General features: G+C 32.9%; 1 long non-coding RNA gene across 1 annotated transcript in view; it reads left to right on the top strand.

The window, feature by feature from the left end:
- Window positions 1–21,713, top strand: part of LOC143666020 (uncharacterized) — a 46,625-nt gene that overhangs the window by 2,939 nt on the left and 21,973 nt on the right. The window lies entirely within an intron of this gene.

Raw genomic sequence — 21,713 nt, 5'->3', positions numbered from 1 at the left:
AATAATCAGATATATCCAGTGAAAAACTATACCTTAATTATATTAGGATATTGTTCATTTTTCTTTAGATGATAAAGAGATTTATATTTGTGAAAATTTTATCTGAGCTATTGATCTTGAACCCAAGGGGAGAAAATTAAGTGCTTAGCTGTTGACCTGAATTTATGAGATGTTCACAAGGAAAAAAAAAAAACTTCAAGAAAAGAGAGAAGGCATTCTGGAAAATATATTTCAATGTACAGGCAAAAGTTTACAGATGATTAACCTTCTGTCTGGTTGTTATGGTGATGAAAATGTGTAGAATTCTTTAAGGTTTGTAAATTATTATATTAGGATAAAGTTATTTTCTAACTTACATAAAGTTATAAGGAGACATACTTTAAAGTGAAACTAAGTACACTGAATAACTACTACAAGGTACTGAGAAAGAAGTCCCATCAGATTTAGCTACTATGCAAGTAATAACTAGGTGCTACTAAAGTGTGGCATTAAGATATATTAGATATATATATTGTGAAGTATTAATGGGACAGAAAACTTAGGAATGCCTAAACTTAACTAAACAGTGGAAAATTAAAATAGATATTTGTTAGCTGAGGCTCCAGGACCAAACATTAATACCAAAATAATTGAGTAATATATATGCTTTAGTGAGCTCTCCTCACATCCATAATCCACCACAACCACCCATATACAAATTCAAATAAGGGAAATGAATACTTTAGTAGCCTGAAAAGATATATAAGCCAGTAGTTGGCAAAACAAAACAAAATACCTTTATCTCTGAAAATCCTTACCACAGAGAAGGCTGAAGGTGCTCATTCTAGACCATTTCTGATCAGACCAAAAATCCTGCTTTTAGAGCAAGATTTAATAGTTCATGGAGAAAACACTGGGCTGCTAAGTGAGGAAGTCTGGTTTTTTACCATTTTCACTTTTAAGAAGCAAGAGTGAAAAGGGCATAATTTCATAAGCACTAGCAATCTAGCGCTATTTAAAGTTTTAATACTCAAAAGTTTAGCCCAGTAAGTTGTTTTTCCAACTTATCAATCCATTGTAACCACTCTGCTTTGGTGATGGAGAGAAAATATGAAAAGAGGTTTATAGGATATCTTTTCCCTGGGGGCAAATATACCACACTCAGCATTTGTTAGAATATATTAGGTATTCTAAATGTAATAAGAACAACAGACACACATCTAACTACATGAGAAGGCACTTGATGTGTGTTGCAGAAGAAATGATACGGGCACAGCGCTGTTTTCCACGTAGTTCAGTGTTGTTGCCCCCTTTGTGATGTGAATGTATGTTAACACCTCGACTTGTTTCCACTGAGGGGTACTAACCAGGACCTTATGATCAATATTAGACTTTCAATTGATGACACTCTTTCAACAGCTAAGCATTTCAAGAATTTTGTTTGGACAGTGGGGTCACTTGTCAGAAGTCCAAGGTACTTCATTTGCTTCCTGTCAAAAGATGATTGTCCATCCCAGTACTCATCTCCAAAGACCATTTATTTAGTGACCTTCACCAGGTTTAAGTTTGTTGAGTACATCATACATTGGCATTGAAGGTGGAAATCAAGAAGATGAACGGTAGGTAGAAACGCACTGAAGCTGACAGGAATCATTTATCTTTACAGCCTGATAGCATAATCATATCCAGATAGGGCATTAGAGATTCTAGAGGAGAACTTTAAGGACAAAGTTCATAAGATTTATAATTTCCGAACCCTAGGACTCTTTCAAACTTTTCCCCACATATTTGGAGTTCCTCATTTGGAAAAGCATAAACCATCCTGTGTGACTATTTATGTCAGGTTAGGGAATACTATGTGGAAGTTATCTAACTATAATATTGAAGATATTTTGGATTAAATGCAAATAAAGTTTTCCAAAATTTGCAATATGGAATGTATTGTCTCTTTAAATAACAGTAGTAGTTTATGCAAAAAAGTCCACATTATTCTTTTTTCTTTCTGTATTTTCTATAAAATCTTATAAATTTTATTAAAAATGTGCATTGTGACAAGAATAAGCACAGCAGTTATATCATACAACTGTGAATTATATGTCATCATGGACTCTGAATTTTTAAATATTCTTACTTAAATTTGTATCTTCTTTTTCAATAAATAAAATCCATAGTATATAATCTGAAAGCATATTTTATTGTCTTCTATTCTAACTTAAAATTCACGAAGTGAGGCAATTTCTTTCTTTTCCATGAGTGAAGACTGATGGTTTTTCTGGTCACTCTTGCTTAATAAAAAGTGCTTAATGATCACTTTAAGACATAGATTCGGGTCTAGTTCAGTACTTAAGCTCTAGTGACAACATTCAAGGGTAAATCTTCACTCCTGCTGCAGCTATTCCTGCTCACGCAACTAGATAGAGCTCATCTAAGACAAAAACGTTCTAAAAGACTGCTAGTTTCCTTACTGACTCCCTTCCACCCCTCCTCTATCATATGGCTTCCTATAACCTCTGACCCTTCTGAGATGGAGTAAGGATGATGGTAAAGGGATCAGGGGAGTGCTTAGTTAACTGGTTCTTTCATGTTCATAAACTTAATGCTCATTCTCTGGGTCTGGCGGAAGGTAAAATAGGTACTTTCTCTCAGGAGTTCTTCCACATCCCATCAGGAATGTCTGTTCCCTTGGCTTACGGCTTCTCTTCAGTCCTTGCTTCATGGCTAAACGACTCCACCTAGAAATAATGTCAAAATCCTACGGTTCCTCCAGATTTCTTGTATGCAAGTTTAAATAGTTCCGGATGTTTTTCACTCTCTCACAGGAGGCTGTTCTCTCATCTTGTCTGGAAAACACTCATTTTGCCACATTCTTACCTTGGACAACCTCTGGGAGTGGAGACTCCCCAGCATGCCACCTTTTATTCAGAACTGCTGAAAGAATAGCCATCGGTCTTTACTTGACTATGATTTTCCTGGTTGGAGTTTGACATAAGTTTTGATTGGGCACACCATAAGATTCATATGCATAACTTTGCGTACCATAACTTTATATTGCATTCTCCAAATAGTCCCAAGAATTCCCTCTCTTTTGACCTGAGGGGTCAGGGGAAGTTAGCTTGCTCTTCACAATTTCTCCCCATTGAAAAGAAATCTTCCAGACACAACTTTCCCCAAAGAAGTCTTCTTTATAAATCTTCCTCTTGATGTGTTTATACCCTCTTTTTGGTTGTGCAGAGATAACTGAAAACATATTACTATTTTCAGTTATCTCTGCTTTATGACCTCTCCAGGGTTGCCTGTCTCACTTGATATTTGATTGTATCTAATACTGGTTGGGTTACTCATATTTTGTTGTGATTCTTCACTTAGAAAACACTTTCTGCTACATCCGTAGTTTACTGTCTTAATTTTCAAACATTTAATTTTAGGTTTATTACTTGTAAAGATAAGTGCTTGTAAAATTTATTTTTTGAGGCTAAAATTTTGATTTTGGTTATTGTCTCACTTCACAAGGTAACTGGAATAAAAAATGTGCATAATCATTCTTGGTTGATAGCAACTTATTTAAAATGTATGAACTTAAAGGGGTTAAACAGGAAAGAAGTCCTCTCAATCTAATGTCAATGTCTTGGTATCATCCCATGTTGATATGAAGAAAACAAGCTGTGTTTCTCATCACAACAGGAAAACAACAGTGTTTCTCATCCACACACCAACATTTGAGGTTGCCCACTTGTAGTGTGTAAGCTATTCTTAGCAGGGAAAGAGCTCCATTTTCCCAAGCAGGTGAAAAGAAGCAAGCTGACTCATGCTGCTAAATATGGGCCTACTAGTGGTGTATTGAAACCAGCTTTATTAGCTCATCAAAACAGATTGTCCAGAATTTTGCAAGCTGGTTGTTAAACACAGCAACTATTAAAAACTAAATTATATAAACCTACAATTAAAAAACTATATCAAACACAAGGGTAGTAAATACTCCAGACTCATGACTCTCTGTTTTTTTGAAAACTTGTATTTTCCTATTATCGATGCTATTGAGGTTATTTAAGCCAATGGTATCTGTAAGGTTAAGATTATAATATAGTGGAGTATAATGAGTATAATTTCCTCACAGCTCCTCACTGGGTAGGTCGAACTCAGTTATGGTGGCAGTGTGTAAACCACAGATGTTGGCACTAAAAATAGACTCCTTTGATGCACATGGTGGGGTAATTTTTAGACATTTACCAGCATATCAAGGCCCAGGCTGCTGTTGTCTTTTATAGTTTTTTTTAAATATTTATTTTTTCATCTAATCTCACATGAATTCAGATATCCCACACTCCGTAAGTCAATTGGCATTGAAGCCATATCTGATCTTTTACTGGTTTCTAAGTCAACTTCAGTCTAGCTACCTATTCAGAGGATATCTATTCAGAGTAGCTTTCTGTAAATTCTCTTCTGAAATTGTCCAATAGATCAGTAACTGTGTCATATGAAATACACAGTCACTTATAATCACAGCCTTAATAAGTCACTAACAAAACTATCTGACACCAAGAACCATTGGAACTCATTTCTCTCTCAACATAGAAGGAATAATTTAGTTAATTATTTGAATATGGAGCTCATCATATTTTACAGGAGTATTACACTTTTAATTTCCATTCATCAACTGGAAAACTGGTTAATCCTTGTTCTTTTGCAGTACTTTGGCTGATTGCAACCTAGTTTTATATGCCAGATTATAAAAAGGATATGTGATAACTGTCTTAAATTATCATATTCAGTGCTATTCTAATAACATGTAACAATTTTAATCTGGATCCAACCTAAATTTCATTTTTTACAACATCTTCAAATCCTGAAGATTTACAATTTTATGCAGAACTTTATTCAACATTTTATTGACATATTAAAATTTAATTTTGAAGAAATACCTAGTTTGTATAAATATGTAGGTAAAAATTTTCAATTATATTTAAATTTTTAGATTAGTGTAATTATATATGTTTTAAAACAAAATCAATTCAAGGTTAGTAAAATCTAATTTGTAATTCTACCTTCACCCTGTGCCATCTGATAATTTGCATAATTAGCCTTCAGTTTCTTTATCTAAAAACAGACACAGTATATATTTTGGAGATATTGTGAAAATTAAAAGAGAAAATGCAAGTAAATATTTTCATAGTTCTTTAGTTAGAAAGAGATCAATTATCATTATAACGTACTAAAATTGGGGCATATTTATAGTTCATAAGGAAGACAAAAGAAGATTTTAAAGAGCAGATGTTCAATCAATACAATTAAAATTGCTCAGGAAGAATAAATTTAAAGTTTATGTTAGATATTTTTTAACACGATGGTCTTCAAACTCAGGTGTTGAAAACCATGGAGGTACACCCTTTCCAAGATGTATAAAGCTGCAAATAATTTTAAGGAAATCAATGCCGAGATTCTTAAGTTTCAAATGTATCCTTTCTTAAAGTATGCCCACGGTTTATGCTTTCTTTGCCGTCATCCCTTTTCATAATCACAACTTCTGCTTTTCAGAAGGGTAGCATATTTCTCAGCCATCCACAAGTTTGCTGGAGTGCATTATCCCGGAGAATAGAAGCTACCAAACCAGAATCCAAGAAAAATTTCCCCAGGAAAAACGACTTGAGTTCTAAGAAAGCATTTGTTCCAGGGCTTAACTGGTTTCATTCTGACTGCAAACTCAAGGTGAAACTTACATTAGAATAAAAATAAATCTAGAAGTGAAACGGTTTTCTAGGGGATGCCTATTAGCACACTTATTTGAATGGAATGAATTGAAAATGAGTTCAGACTTTTTTACCTGATAGAAAGTAAGTCTGATTTGGCTGATTTGTTTATCAATGATGACTGACTTTACTAGTTAGATAGATGATATCTATAAACTGAATAATTCTACAGCTTCACAGTCTCAAGGAAAATATATTAATAAATACATCCAATAGAAGACATGCTAAGAAAAATCTTTCACATTTTAAATTTATGATGAAAAATGGTAGGTAATCTAAAAATGTGTAAGACGTTTCATAACTTTTCAAAATGAATTTACTTGTGGAAAAAATATTTAAAGACTGATATCATAATACATAAACATTATAATGCATAGGCAGTTAAAGATTAGACGAAAGCTAATATTTTGGTGGATGATGGAACTGTGTCTAAGTGTAAAGATTGTATTATTCATCTCAGATAAAAATGTATGAATTCAAGCATATTATCATGATATACTTGCAACTATCATTGACACTTTTCAGGGAATTAGCTAAAAGAACCAATACCATTTTGTAAAAGTGAAATAATAATATTATTTGATGGTACACAGAATGCTTTGAGTTACTATTTTGAAAGGCTTTTATTTTGGAGCCTTTTGATTAGATGAAACATATTATGAAAAAAAAATCCATATCAAGCTTTCTTTATGTTCCAGAAATCATTTTTTGAAGTTTCTGCTTGAATTTGGCTCCCATTCTAGTTACAAACTCCTCAATATGTTAGGGACCAGAACTTCTGGATGGTCTCCGAATATTTGGTGGTCAACATAGGGTTTCCCACTCGTGTTACAAACTCACTGATGCCAGAATAGAACTAGCACCAGTGCCTAAAGTGGTTCTGACCAGTGCATACTTTTCACTGTTGCATCCTGCCCTTTGAGGAACATGGAAATGATGCCCCCCAACTTGGAGCATGGACATGATAATTAACAGACATAAAAGGAATCCAAATACAATAAGCAGCAGGGTTGCTTACTTTGACAAAAAGGGGCAGAAAGTGAGAAAATTTGATGGAATTATTTGTTGGCAGGCAGGATATAGAAAATATCAAGGATATAGAAGAAATCAACTCTCTAATAACAAAACTTGGAAGTTTAATATAGAGAAATGTTGATTCCTACTTGTATGTATCCATCATATTTATCAGGCATGTCGTATAGTAAACTGAGTGTTGATCATTCAAGTTTGACTTGTGGGTTTTACTGAAATGCATTCTTCCTTATGTGATTCTTCCTGATGTGATTCAAGCAATCTTTGTATCTTCTGCAATTTAAGTTTCCTTCAGCAAGACTATTTGGATTCAATCATTTTGACAGGTCTTAAAGCCTTCTTACTTCCCCTTTGTAGGTGTTATAGAGTACTCCTGAATGGCAAAATATTACCAGGAGGCTAAAGAGACTGAATTTGGGTAACATAAATATTAAACTGTTTTATACCATTATTTTTATCATTTATTTATTCAATCATGTTTTGATGAAACACACAGGGAAAGTTATGCAATAGTGTTGTTGATAATATCATTGATAATAGCTGTTCTAGGTATCTATTAATGATTGCACATATATAATGACAAATCATCTAACTTTTTATACTAAATCAGAGAAAGAAGATCTTAATACGGAACTAGAAAATCTGTACAATTTAAATGCTGTCTTCTCAAGAGATCTCCTTACAAAAATATTGAAGCAGATTTTTTTTTTCCATAAAGTTTTTGGATTTATGCCTTTGGTAAAACTAAGAAAAAACTAGAGTGAATTATTCTGACATAAACCTAAAACTGTACCATTTTCGATATAGTCAATGAAGGTAAACATATAAAAAATGAGATAGAGAAAGCATATTTTCCCTAATAGCTTCCAAAACATGTTTACTACTTTGGGAAGATAGGCAAAATATATTGTATGCAATATTGTTGAGAAACATGAAAAAATGGGCTATCTAAAACATCCAACTTTTTTGGTGGTTTTTGTTATATCCACCTTTGCATCTCTCTAACAAACACTTTTTTTTTTTTTGCATGGGCAGGCACCAGGGAAAAAAGATGTTTTTATGACCACTATAAAGCTCACTTTCTCAGTTAGCTATTCAGATATTCAATAAGCTTGAAGTTTAAGAGTTATATATACTCTTGTTCTTCCAGTTTGGTTCTATTTTGCTTTGCGAAGGAAGCTCCTCTCTACTCCTCCATTTTTATCTATATTCATTTGCCCTTCGGCATAGCAAATATAATCCAAATTCACAACTGAAACTTCAGAGGAAAACTCATTGAATTGTGTATATTATGACACTTTTAAAGTAAAAATTGAAAGTTACTGCCCTCACAGTCCTTAACAATTACTTCTGAAAGCCTGAGATTGTTATATATGAGTTCATATTAAATTAACAGAACATGGATGAAAGTTAAATAGAACTTAAATATTTTTTTTCCTTTTTTTTTTTACATGGGCAGGCACCGGGAAACGAACCCCGGTTCTCTGGCATGGCAGGCAAGCATTCTTGCCTGCTGAGCCACTGTGGCCCGCCCTAAATATTTTTTATGAGTTTAAATATGCACGTATGTATCAGTAGCGAATTATAACTTGGGAATTATTAATCTTATTTTTCTCAAATTATAAGTAATTATACTCAAAATAATAATTGCAAGGATTTATGCTCATTTTTGCTGATACCCATGATCCTAGTTTAACTTAAATTTCTAAAAATGATAACATTCAAGCTCAGAACTTATAATTTACACAAGCATACACGTTTTATGTTACCTTGCTTTTATGGTTAACCATAGATCTATACATATGAGCTATTCTTAAAATTGAGAAACGAAAGATAACTGTTAAATATCTTAATCCCGAATTAATAAGGCACTCTGCACATTTCTTGGAGAAAAGAGGAACATAAAAAAGAAAGAATACTACCAGTGAGTGATCTGTTGCCACGAAACATTAATCAGGCTTTACAGTAGGAAACTTCATAAAAATTTTGAAACTTCCTATTTCTTTCTGGGTGACTTCACTGCAATAGGTCTCACTCAATTTTATTATGCTTCCCAGTTAATGTCTTTATTTAGATCAAGTGCTATGGATATTTTTTTGCAGATATGCATTTAATGTTCCATTTTAGACATAAATGGGGTAAAGGGTGCTGTGGCACAGAGTGCTTGGGATTTGTGAGCATTTTGTTTGATTTCATTTTTTGAAGTGCAGTAATTATAATTCGTATTATACAAGGCTGCCACTTCAGAAGAGTTGTTTTCTGGGGGATTTTGATGTTATATACCTACAAGACTTTGTGTTGTTAAAGATGAAAGAACAGGAGGCTCCTGCTTTATGTCGTCTCTCTATCTTATTAACAGATTATTTAAAAATGTATTGAAAGAGCTTATCATGTCAGAGTCATGAAAATTTATCTCCAAATAGTTATTGGTGAAAATAAGTCTTTTAACCAGTGGAAAGCTACACTGATAGCAAAATATACTAGTTTTGTTCTTGAAATAGAAAGAAATAATTCAAATAAAACCAGATATGAAGAACTATTATATGCTGTTTTGTCTGATTCATTACTTTTCCCTTAAATAATAATGCAGCTTCTTTTTTTCAACTAAAAATCTGACATTTTACTATTTTATGTACAGAAATAAGCTCCTGTTCATGTCATTATATATTACTTTAAATTGCTGTGATATTATTAAGGGAAAGTTATCCATAACCATCTTATATTTTATGATATTCATGAAGGCACTGAAGTATATTAGTCATTGGGATAATGAGTAGATATTTTCCTGTGTAGAATTTTAATGAACAAATGGCATTTACATTAGTTGTTTATCTAGTTTTTAAATTTAAGTAGAGTTTTATTTAAGAAAAACCTTACAGTAAATACTGAGGACCAACACTGTATCACTTTATGCTGATACAGAGGAGGCACATTAACACCACAAATCAACACTCTTATACCAGTCCCTGTATCTCATTCCTAAATGATTTAGAGGAATAGAGATACCGCTATTATAAATTTGACCAAGTCAGAGAAAGAGGAATCATACAGACATGTGTTCAGTCCAGAGCTAACGTCCCTTGGTTCAAAACCTCACTCTGACTTCAATAGTTAAGAAGCTTTAGTGTATTAGCTAGGGTTCTCTAGAGAAACAGAATCAACAGGAAATATCTGTAAATATAAAATTTATGAAGGTGTCTCATGTAACCATGGGAACAAAGAGTCCAAAATCTGTAGGGGAGGCTGTGAAGCTGATGATTCCGATGGAGGGTCTGGACGAACTCCACGGGAGAAGCTCACCGGCTGAAGCAGGAAGAAAGCTTGTCTCTTTTGAATGCACCTTAAAAGGCTTCCAGTGATTCGATTAAGCATCACTCATTGCAGAAGACACTCCCCTTGGCTGATTACAAATGGAATTAGCTGTGGATGCAGCTGAAGTGATCATGATTTAATTCTATGAAATGTCCTCATTGCAACAGACAGGCCAGCACTTGCCCAACCAGACAAATGGGTACCACCACCTGGCCAAATTGACACATGACCATGACACTTGGACAAATTACTTCCTCATGCAGGATCTGTTTCCACCTCTTAAAAATGTGAATAATAGTAACAGCTACATAATAGTGTTGTTATGAGGATTAAATAGTTAGTGATATATGAAGTACATAGAAAATGTCTGGTCCATGCTGTGTGCTTTATCAGGGATTATTGTTTTTATTACTACTACTATTACTAGAAATAAAGAAAGGAGCATAATTTGTAGAGACAAGAACCATTGTCCTGGTTTGCACACACTTCACTGCAACCAATGGCTCAGGGTGGGCCAAGGTAAAACTATTATTTTGGTTTGCTAAAGCTGACCAAATGTAATATACCAGAAATGGACTGGATTTAACAATGAGGATTTATTAGCCTACAAGTATACAGTGGTAAGGCTGAGAACAGTGTCCAAATTAAGGCATCAATAGGGCAATACCCTTTCCCCCAAAGTCATGCCACCAGCGATTCTCAACTCCTCTGTCACATGGCTACACCTGCTGGTCTCTCCCTTCTCTCCCAGGTTTCATTGCTCCCAGCTTCTGGCTTCAGTGGCTTTCTTTCTGAGATTCTGTGCATGTATTATTTCTCAGCTTCTCTCTATGCTTCTCTGAATTTCATCTCCTATAAAGAACTGTGATAAGAGGATTAAGACCCACCTGAGGAAAACATCAATTGAAATAATCTAATCAAATTTTCCCACCAAAAATAGATGTACACATACAGGAGGGGAATAGCTGATCTTTTCTGAATATCATCTTTTCTGAGGTACATACAGCTTCAAACCATCACAACCATGATGCATATAATACTACTGCTGCATTCCTCAATTTCCTTATCAGAGTAGATTTCTTCCTGTGCTGCCTTTTTGATTCCTGCCACCCATTGCATTGCTTTGCTTCTCTGTCCCTTTTTGTATAATAAAGGTAATTCTTAGGAAAAGCTCTAAAAGTAAGAGAGCCCAATGCACATATTATCTAAATCTTTATGAGGAAAGAAGAACTCAAATAAAATGAAAGGGTATGTTAACATGCAAATGCCTTATGACCTAAGGGTGAATATAATAAAAACATAGAAACTAATTTACATTACAGGGCTGCAAATGTCAAGTATTAGTGAGGGAGAGGCAGGACCTCTAATGAGCTTAGTGAACTGAATGTCTTCTTTCCCTTCTTTAGATGTCAGGGAGAGAAGAAATAATATTGTAAAATTTCTATTTGTGGGGGACAATGGCATATGAAGGAGGTAATTTTAGTTATGTAGAATAAAGTGATCAATGGGTTATTTGGTTATTTTCCCAAATGCATACATATCACTATCTACAATGTAAAATATAACATATATGCAGAGAAGTTATAGAATCCAAAGTACATTTTAACAAGTATTTATAGAACAGATTCTAAGTATGGTATGTGTTACAGTTCCACAATTTCAAATACTTCTTTCTAGTAGCTCCGATACAGTGGAGACTAAAAAATATACATCAACATTATGATTCAGTAGTCATGTCATTTGTTAAATCCTATCTTCTCTCTTACAACTCCTCTTTCTCCTTTGATTGCTCTCCAGATCTTTAGGGATATTTGGGCAATGACTGTTCTAACGTCTTTATGTTGAAAAGGGGTGTCAACATTATGGGGTCAGGAGTTGCGACTGGTCGATGCTCTTGGAGAGACTGGTGCCTCTGGGTTTCTGGACTTATCTGCATAGGAACAATCTGGAGAGTTCAGGTTTCTGAAAAGTAAAATTGAATGAAACCATTGTAGAGTCTCAGATAGAACCTTAGGTTTTCTTTAGGGTTTTCAAGAACACTTTGTTTGGGGCATGTTATATTATACCATGATTGTATTAGTTTGCTTGCTGCAGGATTGTATACCAGAACTGAAATGGCTTTTAAAAAGAGAATGTAATAAGTTACAATTTTACAGCTATAAGCCTGTGGAAATGTCCAAACCAAGGCCTCCAGGGAAAGATACCTCAATTCAAGAAAGGCTGAAGCATGTGGAACACCTCTGTCAGCTGGGAAGTCACATGGATGGCATTTGCTGGTCCTTGGCTTCATTGCTTTCCACCTTTGCTCCTATGGGGGTTACTCACGTTACTTCTCCAGGGCTGGCTATGCTCTCTCAGCTTCCCTGGGCTCTCTACGGGTTCTGGCTTGCTTAGCATCTTATGGTGATGGATGCTGGGATCCAAGGATCTCCAAATATCTGTGTCTCTGTTCTCCATGTGTCCACACCTGTGTCAGCTCTGCTGTGAAGTTTCTGTTGGCTCTGAGACTTCTGCTGTCTATTGTTTCTCAGGGCTCTAAATCTTTTTCCAAAATGTTTCTTCTTTTAAAGGATTCCAGTAACCTAATCAAGACCGACCTGGAATAGGTGGAGTCACGTCTCCCTCTAATCAAAGTTAATACCCACAACTGGCGAGTCACAGCTCCCTGGTGAAAATCTAATCAAAAGATTTCAACCTACCGTATTGAATCAGGATTAAAGAAGCGGTTGCTCCCAAAAGATTGGATCAGGATTAAAACAGGCTTTTCTGGGGTTCATAATAGATTCAAACCAGCACGTGGTAATTTGCAATATCTAGCTGAAGCTTGTGTAAGAGTAACCTCCAGAGAAGCCTCTTAACTCTCTTAGCCACTGAAATCTCTTACCTACTGAAATCTTGTTTTGCTACATTTCTTTCCCCCTTTTTGGCCAAGAAGGCATTCTCAATTACATGATATCAGGCTCATCTCTGGGAATCATGTCCCATGGAGATTCACACCCCCAGAAGTTGACTTGCCATGCACTTCTGTAAACACTTTGCAATTATAAACATTCATTTTTCTTTTACCAATAACCAAAAGAATGCTGATGTGACTAAAATAATATCTGAAGAAGTAGATTTCAGAACAAGAAATATTATTGAGAATAAAAGAGAACACTTTCATAATGTTAAAAATGTATTAAGTCATCAGGAACATATAATCTTCAATGTTAGCTAGAAAAGTTAAAAAGAAGAAAATTAAGATAAAAACTGAGGTCAATGAAATGTAAGAGATAAAATCGATGGAAAAATTAATAAAGCAAAAGTTGGTCTTTGAAAAGATGAATATATTGATAAACTCCTAAAAAGGCTATTCAAGAAATAAAAATGACCATTTTCCTATATAAAGAAAGAAAGAAATCTTACTAGAGACACTAAATGCAGCACAACACTAATAAGGGAACTTAAGGACATTTTGTACCAATGCACAGCTTGAAAAATAAACACCAAAATTAACACAATGTTCAGAAATAATCTTTTATATTCATGCCAAAGACTTTTGTCAAGGATTAAAAGCCTGTCCAACAAAGAAATGGAAATCTTAATTTTAAAAATGCTGTAGAAGTTGGATAAAAATACATGAAACAGTGATCTTAACTTCTAATTCATGTTATACAGATATACACAAAAATTATTCAAGATGAATTATCAAGCTAAATATAAAAGCAAAACTATAAAGATTCTAGTAAAAAAAACCACGATATTATTTTCCAACATTGGAAATCCAAAATTTCTTAGAGGGAGCATGGAAAACACCAAATAAAGAAAAAAATTACAAAGTTTATTTTATCTTAATGAACAAGTTGTCACCAAAAGTCATTAAGTAAGAACAGGAAAGGTATTTGTGATACAAAGGATTCATATCCAGAATATATAAATATTTCTGACAAGTCAATAAGAGAAATAGAAATAATTGAAAAGATAAATAGCCAATTTAAAAAATTGGGAAAAAAGTTGAATCAGCATTTTATAAAAGATTGAGCAAAGATCAATATACTTATTAAAAATGATAAACATCATTAATTAGCAGGAAAACAACTATTAAAATGGCACATGCAAAATCACATGCAAGAGGGGTCTCTAGCAGGTCAAAAGATGAAAGTACAAGACCTTACACAACTGGAGTGGACATTCCCTTCTCTCGCTTGCTACCAGAGTCCAGTCACGGGAAAACTGTCCGGCAAATTCTTACACTCACATACTATTCTGATAAGAGCAGAGAAGGTAGGGGGAAAAAATCGGTGATGAGAAAAATAAACCCTGATATTTCAAAGCGACTGAGTTACTTACCTAAGACTATTCAAAATTAGGAAAGAATAATGAAGCATTAATTAAATATTTAAAGTTAAATGAATAGAAATGAATAAGTATTTTTAGTTTTTCCTATGATTTCCTGGAGGGAGAATTGAAAGGGTGATGTGAGAGAGATAAGATTAGTTATGTAGGAAATAAAGAACTGTCATTTCTTTGCACAGTTGTCAATGGGATACAAATCTTTAATCCACCCGGCTAAATGGGTTGATGATATCGCTGTATATTTATTAAATGTTAACTACGTGTCTGACACAGCCTAACTGTTTTATATTAATTAACTTATTTAATCCTCATAGGAAAAAACACTTTAAATGAGGAGTGATCATCATTGTTCATGGGCAAGACAAAAGAGAATAAACTGTTTGCAGATTAAGTGTGAGAGCTAAGATTTGAATATTAACAGTTTAACTTGAGCACCTACTTTCTTAGCTGTTAGTTTGTTCCTCTTACATAGTGAACTAAGTAGGATTGCAAGTCTTATAGCTGAGACTTACTTTTGGGTTTGAATTAATTCCCTTATATATAAAAGGAACTGTGCATTGAGCCCTGAAGAGAAGACCATGGATTATGGATTGCAAAAAAAAAAAAAAGTAATTTTCATAATATAAATAAGCTGAAACAATGAAGACGTCTCCTTTCCTTGCCCCTCTGTTAGATGGCAAGCCCATTTTAGAGGTTTCAGATTGCACAGGAAGATGTTCATGGTAATTTTTTGTTAAGAACTGAGATGAATGGATGATCTATCCCCAACAAAAATAAAATAAAATAAACAAGCAAACAGTGTCATATTACAAGAGACATTGCTTTAAATATGAGGGCAGTACGGGATTCTTTATAGCCATGCACATTGTTTTTGTTCCTGAATAAGATAAAGTAATATAGAAATTAGAAACATAAAATGATAGTATCAGAATTGATTTTAAAGACTATCTAGCCCAATTTTATCATTCATTTTAAAACAAGTTATGCTTAGGCTTTAAAAATCAAAAAGTATAACTGACTCTGAATACTGAGAGGGAATTTGGTCAAGTAATTAAAAACTAAACAAGGAATTACAGAGACATCCAAGTGGGGAAAAAAAAATAGAAGAAAAAAAATCAGTCCTTGCTCAGAGAGTAACTATATATATATAAGAAGAAAGTAATTACTTTTTGTAAGAGTGCAAGATGAGATCTATTGCCTTGTCGTTTAAGGCCAAATAATGGGCTGGAAGACTTCCCAGTTAACTTGTATTTTCAACTCAGGTAACTCAGCAGGTTTTTTTAGAACCTCAGAAATCCATGATGGAAATTGGAGAGAGTTTACACCTGAAAATTTGTGTTCCTGTCGTGTATGCTGTCTGCTTCTGAAAAACTGAAAGGATTTAAATGGTTATCCCAGATTTACAATAATAATATCGGATGCCATTTTAAGGACTACAATAAAATTACTTGGAGAAGAATTTCAGAATAAGGTAATAAAATTATACTCAATTTCTTTCTTTTTGGTTTGTTTTTAAGCCTGACTTTCACAGGAATTCTAAAACATTCTGCTTTCTAATGTGGTTTAGTTTCAGATAACCTCTGTGTTCTGGACGTGCAGATGTAAATGATTGGGGAAAGAGAGGAGGAAAAGGCAAGAAGATGAGAGAAGGTTTCCAAATCTTACCACACCACCTGCTGCCCTAAATCCTTGCCTTCCCAAGTTTATTTAAGTTTTATGTTCATGCTTTTCTGCTTCTGTTATTTTATTTTAAGCAAATACTTTTATGAACTTAAAATATTAATAAAAAACATAATTGAGAGAATCAATCACATCCAACCGGATTTTTATTTACCAGCACTTTACAACTACTCTCTTGTTTTTTTTTTTCAGAACCAGATGCATCCTACAATTCAAATAACAACATTTTGGAAAAAAGATCCCCCTAACCTCCTACCCTCCGCGTTTTTATCACTCATGGGCAGGCAGAAATTTATGAATTCTACTTTTGTGAACTATAAAGGAAATATTTTCCCTTTCATTTATTCTATTGGGTCCTTTAAATCAAAATTAGCTTTCAGCTTGAATAATTGTTTAAAAAGTGCAGTAACTTTTAAATCGCAATCTGAAGTCTAGTAAATAGTTCTTGGGGTAAATTTCTACAAACGTATTTGGGAAACTTCAGTTTATGTGTAAGTTTACCTTTTGCTAAATGAGAAACATGATCAAACTGACCTCAATAATTTCCTCAAAACTGATGTACTGAGAGATGGCTGCTTCTGCTGTTAACAACCAAAATAATAATAAAGGAGAGTCACAAAAAATTACATTACATACAGGCATAGAAAGTGAAACATGCTCACAAGACGTGAATGAAAATGGAATTTCACCCCAGACTATAGAACTCCAACGGTGTAAAAACAATATTTTTTTCTCTTCCATATAAGTATACAAAAAGTCTTAACAATATGTACTTTATGGAGGAATTTTACAAAAAATAAAGCCTACAATATTTAAAAAGTCAGGACCTTCCAATTTACTTCCCAACTAACATGATTTGCTTCTCATAGATTTGGCATTATACACAATACATAAAAACATGCCTTCAAAAATGGGGAATAAATAAATGCAAACCAACATATAGACATAATAGAAATTTCAATTTGTATGTTTCAGTATGCATCCTAAAATCAGGTTTGTAAGTGACAGAATTTAAAGTTTTCAAGACAAATTATAAAAGTTCCATTTATATTTTTCACAAATAGTAATAGTAAGCTGTCATATAGCGATGAATATTCACATTTAATTAGCTGTCAAAACACCTATGCTGCATTTATCCTTTTATCTGTTTCATTGTTGTAGATACATTCCTCAAATAAAGTGAACATACGTTTTGCCACGTTTGAGGGGGAAGGTGATATTTTGGAAAAAAAAAATTTAAAGTTAGCCAGAATAATCTATTTAAAAATTTTCTCAAATCCGTACAGTTTATGGTAATTTTTAAATCTGAATATGTATAATGCTTATTTGTAGTGAAGTTGTAGACATTTTGAGCTAGAGGAGACCCTAGAAATCCTGTGATGATTTTCCAAATTATTATTTAGAAAATAATTTATTAATTCTCCAAATTATTATTTTTTAAGTGTAAAGAAAAAGCATGTTAAAAGAGGTTGCACACCATGATTGTATAATGCACACTGTGCCTTCTTTTTGCCATTAATATTCATGTTAGCAATGAAACTAAAATATATGATGCTTATTACTGGTTTGTTCTGAAATGTAAATAACATGCTGTATTGTAATTGCTAGGAATTAGAAGAAGGAGAGAATGATTAAGTTGGAGCGATAATAGATCCATTGTTGTTTTCATTTTAACGATCTTGGCTTATGTATTCAATCAAAAGGCAACAAAAACATATTTTTGCTTAGTTATCCTATCAAAGGCAGAAAGAAGCAAGTAAGGAAAAAATGCAGAGGGAATAAGAACATAGAAGACAGTAAATGATGGTTAAGAGCCTTATACAGAACTGATTCAATCTTTAGAATTAATTTATTTATGTCTTGCATTACTACTTCTTAACCATTTTCTAAATTGCAGACTACAAAATTTGAAATAAATTCAGAAGCACATATGTTGTAAAACCAGTGAAAAAAGAGGATTCTCTTGATACAGTGTAAACATAATAAAATGAAGTGTTTCTCATTAAAATATAATCATCTTAAATGAATGGCATTTATGCAAACTAAAATTAATATTTTATAATCCAAGCATATACAAGTGAATTATTACTTTGTTTGAACTACATTTTAAATGTTTATTTAACTACTTGCATAGCTTTCTCTGTTTATTGTCTCCTTGACATTTTAAAATTAAATATCCTATTTAAACTATCATTTTGCCTTTTACCTGTTTCATTGTTGTAGATACATTCCTCAGATAAAGTGGACATATGTTTTGCCATGTTTGAGGGAGAAGGTGATATTTTGAAAAAAAAAATTAAAGTTAGCCAGAATAATTTATTTAAAAACTTTCTCAAATCCATACAGTTTACGGTAATTTTTAAATTTGAATATGTATAATGCTTATTTGTAGTGAAATTGTAGACATTTTGAGTTAGAGGAGACCCTAGAAATCCTGTGATGATTTTCCAAATTATTAATACATCCATTTCTGGAAAATTTTCTAAATCATAATATGTTGTAAAATGATGTATTTAACACCACAAACTCAACAATGTAATTTCTCTCTTTTTATTCTCACTCACGATTGCACACACACATGGATTGTTTTCTTCTAAGATTCTTTAGTGCCAGTTGATTTGCTAATCATTTGCCTCCCTCTCTTCCTGGTAGAATAAAGCCGGTTCAGTTCCTTGAACTACTCAGCAAAGTGACACAGCTGATGTCTGCACATAAAATTAGCAATTCATAGCCATAAATTACAGTGCCAAGTATTTTTTAACTTTTCTTTATCTATGATGTCATTGTCTTTAGATTTCCTACACTATAAAAATATGACCTCTAATTTCTATTTCACTAATGATTCTACAGGAATCATTATACCAACTATTGCATCTCATTTATTCTAACAGTTTTGATGCCCTGTGTTGGACAGTCCTCATCTCTGCACTGATCTAAATTGATTGTAAGAGATTATTCCAAAGGTAAAAAAACAATAAATGGAAATTCTACTAACATGACATTAAACAACATACATTTTCCAAACTCAACATTAGCTATAACAGATCATGTTAATTTTTTTTAAAGTCACCTGACTAAATGTTCTAAACACAGATGGTAATGTAGTATATATTATACAGAATGCTTGGCCTTTCTTATGAAATTTTCCTGGTAACAGTAGGTTGTATTTTAAGAACCTTGATTTCTCTTGTTTAGCTTCTAACAGAGTATCTCTGCTCTACCCAGCAAGTAGTATGGGAAGAATGGATCAGAGGAATGGGTAATGCTCCGGTTTCAGGGAGGAGTATCTATAATCAGATCTCCAAACAAAAGTTTTCCTATATTGTACTATCCTAAAACAATCTCTCTCCATCATAGTGTTTGAATTCCATGTTTTAGAAGCCCCTAATTTAGCCTGGGCAGAAACCCAGAAATCAGGAGATGGAAAAAAAACCACTGTTACCCCATGAATGAATTAAAAAAATTCATTTATTTTAAAAACTATATAAGCTTGTCTATTTTATTTAATTCTATTGTATCTGAAATTTTTTAGAATTCTGCCTCACAATTGAGTTTTTTAAATTACATATGATATCAGCATATTTACACTTTGGATTGAATAAAGGCATGGAGATAGAATGTAATTTGTATTTAGTATTCAATTTGTAGACTGTTGGTGAAGAAGGTAGTGAGAAATAAGTACGAATCACGATGCTATTTTGAAGAGCAATAGTGTATCAAGAGCGAAGATCAAGGCTGAAAATCAAGGGATAATGAATGTTTTATGTAAATCATGCTTTATATTTAACTGATTCCTGGAGGAAACAGAAAGCCTGTTTGTCGAACTCACTTGATGTAAGAGCTTTTATGTAGCAGACAAAAGGGTTTCTTCACATGTTTAAGATTTTATTATGCTCCAGATTTTCCATAAAATGGGTAAATGATATAAGGAAGTCCTACACCCAAAAATAATACACCAAAGACATATAAGTGGACAAGATACTCACTTGATTGCTCTTCATATTGAGTACTATAAAAATCTTTTCATAATTTCTTAGTAAAAATATTTTAAATATTGTTTAGTATAGTGACTATAATTTAACTGCAAGTTTTACAAAAATTCTACATGAAGTTATACATAGCAATAAATTTGTTATCTGCAAATAACATTTTTCCATTTTAGAAAAGAAATATATAACATGAAAAATGCATATGAAAAAATATGAAAAATGCATATTTTTTAGTTGACACCCTGCAAGTTTTCATGCAAAAATTGTGTTATATAAATGTTGCTTCGATTACTTATAAATCATTACATTTAGACAAGTTTATCAGCATGTACTTCCATTCATGTATTTGAAAATACATATTAAATGCATGTATTATAAGTTATGGTTACGCTTGTATTAAATAGCTATAAAATATTAAAATTTGTATAATTATTTTGGCTTAAGTATGGCCAAAATGGCAAATATGCTGCCAACACACAGCCATTGTTCCTCAGTCATCTTTCCCTTCCGTGCCTGTTCAATGCATTTGCCATATTAAGCAATTATCGGTATAACCAATGCCATGTGAATAATCACCATTCAATGGGATTCCTAAGATTGAGTATTATTTTGAAAAACTGAGCCCTGTACAAAAAACCATTATTCCTTTAGTTACCAATAGTTCTCTGAAGAATAGAGAAGATTGGTTAAATTAAGAGGAAATTAAATGAACGAAATTTAAAAAGTGAGCAAAGAAAGGAAAACCTCAATTTTCTATATTAAAGTAAATATAAAGTTGCATTCAAATAGGACAGAAGTGACACATGACTTCTGAGATCTCTTGGAAGTTATGAAATATGTTGCTCGTTCAGGTAAAAACATTCTTGAAACATAATGTCCATGTGTATAAGGTAAATCAATTGTACCCAAATTATTTTCCTTTCCAACTCCTGCCTTCCATTATTCTAAGACTTTAGTTATTAAAGCATATTACTGATTTGCAAAGCAACATGTATCAAGCAATAATTTTAACTGCTTCCATATATATACATATATATATATATATATATATATATATATATATATATATATATATATAACATATAGAAACTCTGAGCACCAGAGAAATTGTGTTGGTAGCATTTCATCTAAAAGTGAATTCATCCCCCTACTCCATAATGTCAACACCCCTTTTCAACATGAAGAAATTAGAATGATTATTGCCAAATATCCCTAAAAATTGGGAGAGAGATCAAAGAAGAAGGTGTTGTCACAGAGAAAATAGGATTTAACGAATGTTTATGACTGCTGAATCATTACACTGATATTTCTTTTTCCTCTCCAGTATACTAGAGTAGGTAGGCGGAGATATCTGAAAGTATGAAACTAATTCATACCATACATTGAAATTTTTTCTAAACTACTTGTTAAAATGTACTTTTAAATTTACTGCTTTTACGTATGTATGTTATATTTCACAATGAAAAATGTTTTAAAAAGTGAATAAACTTGAGGTAAAAATGTTAGCTTGTATGATAGGGTTGTGATTTCTATTATGTTTATTGAAATACTGAAAGTAGGAATAGGGACTGGAAGGCTGTAGCTGGAAATTACTAGAATTAAAGTCATCTACCTCTATAAACAGGTTCAAAACTTGAACCAC

Source organism: Tamandua tetradactyla, chromosome 22 (genome assembly GCF_023851605.1).
Source record: "Tamandua tetradactyla isolate mTamTet1 chromosome 22, mTamTet1.pri, whole genome shotgun sequence".
NCBI lineage: Eukaryota > Metazoa > Chordata > Mammalia > Pilosa > Myrmecophagidae > Tamandua > Tamandua tetradactyla.
The sequence above is the reverse complement of the archived record's forward strand: the minus strand, read 5'-3'. Positions and strand labels throughout refer to the sequence as shown.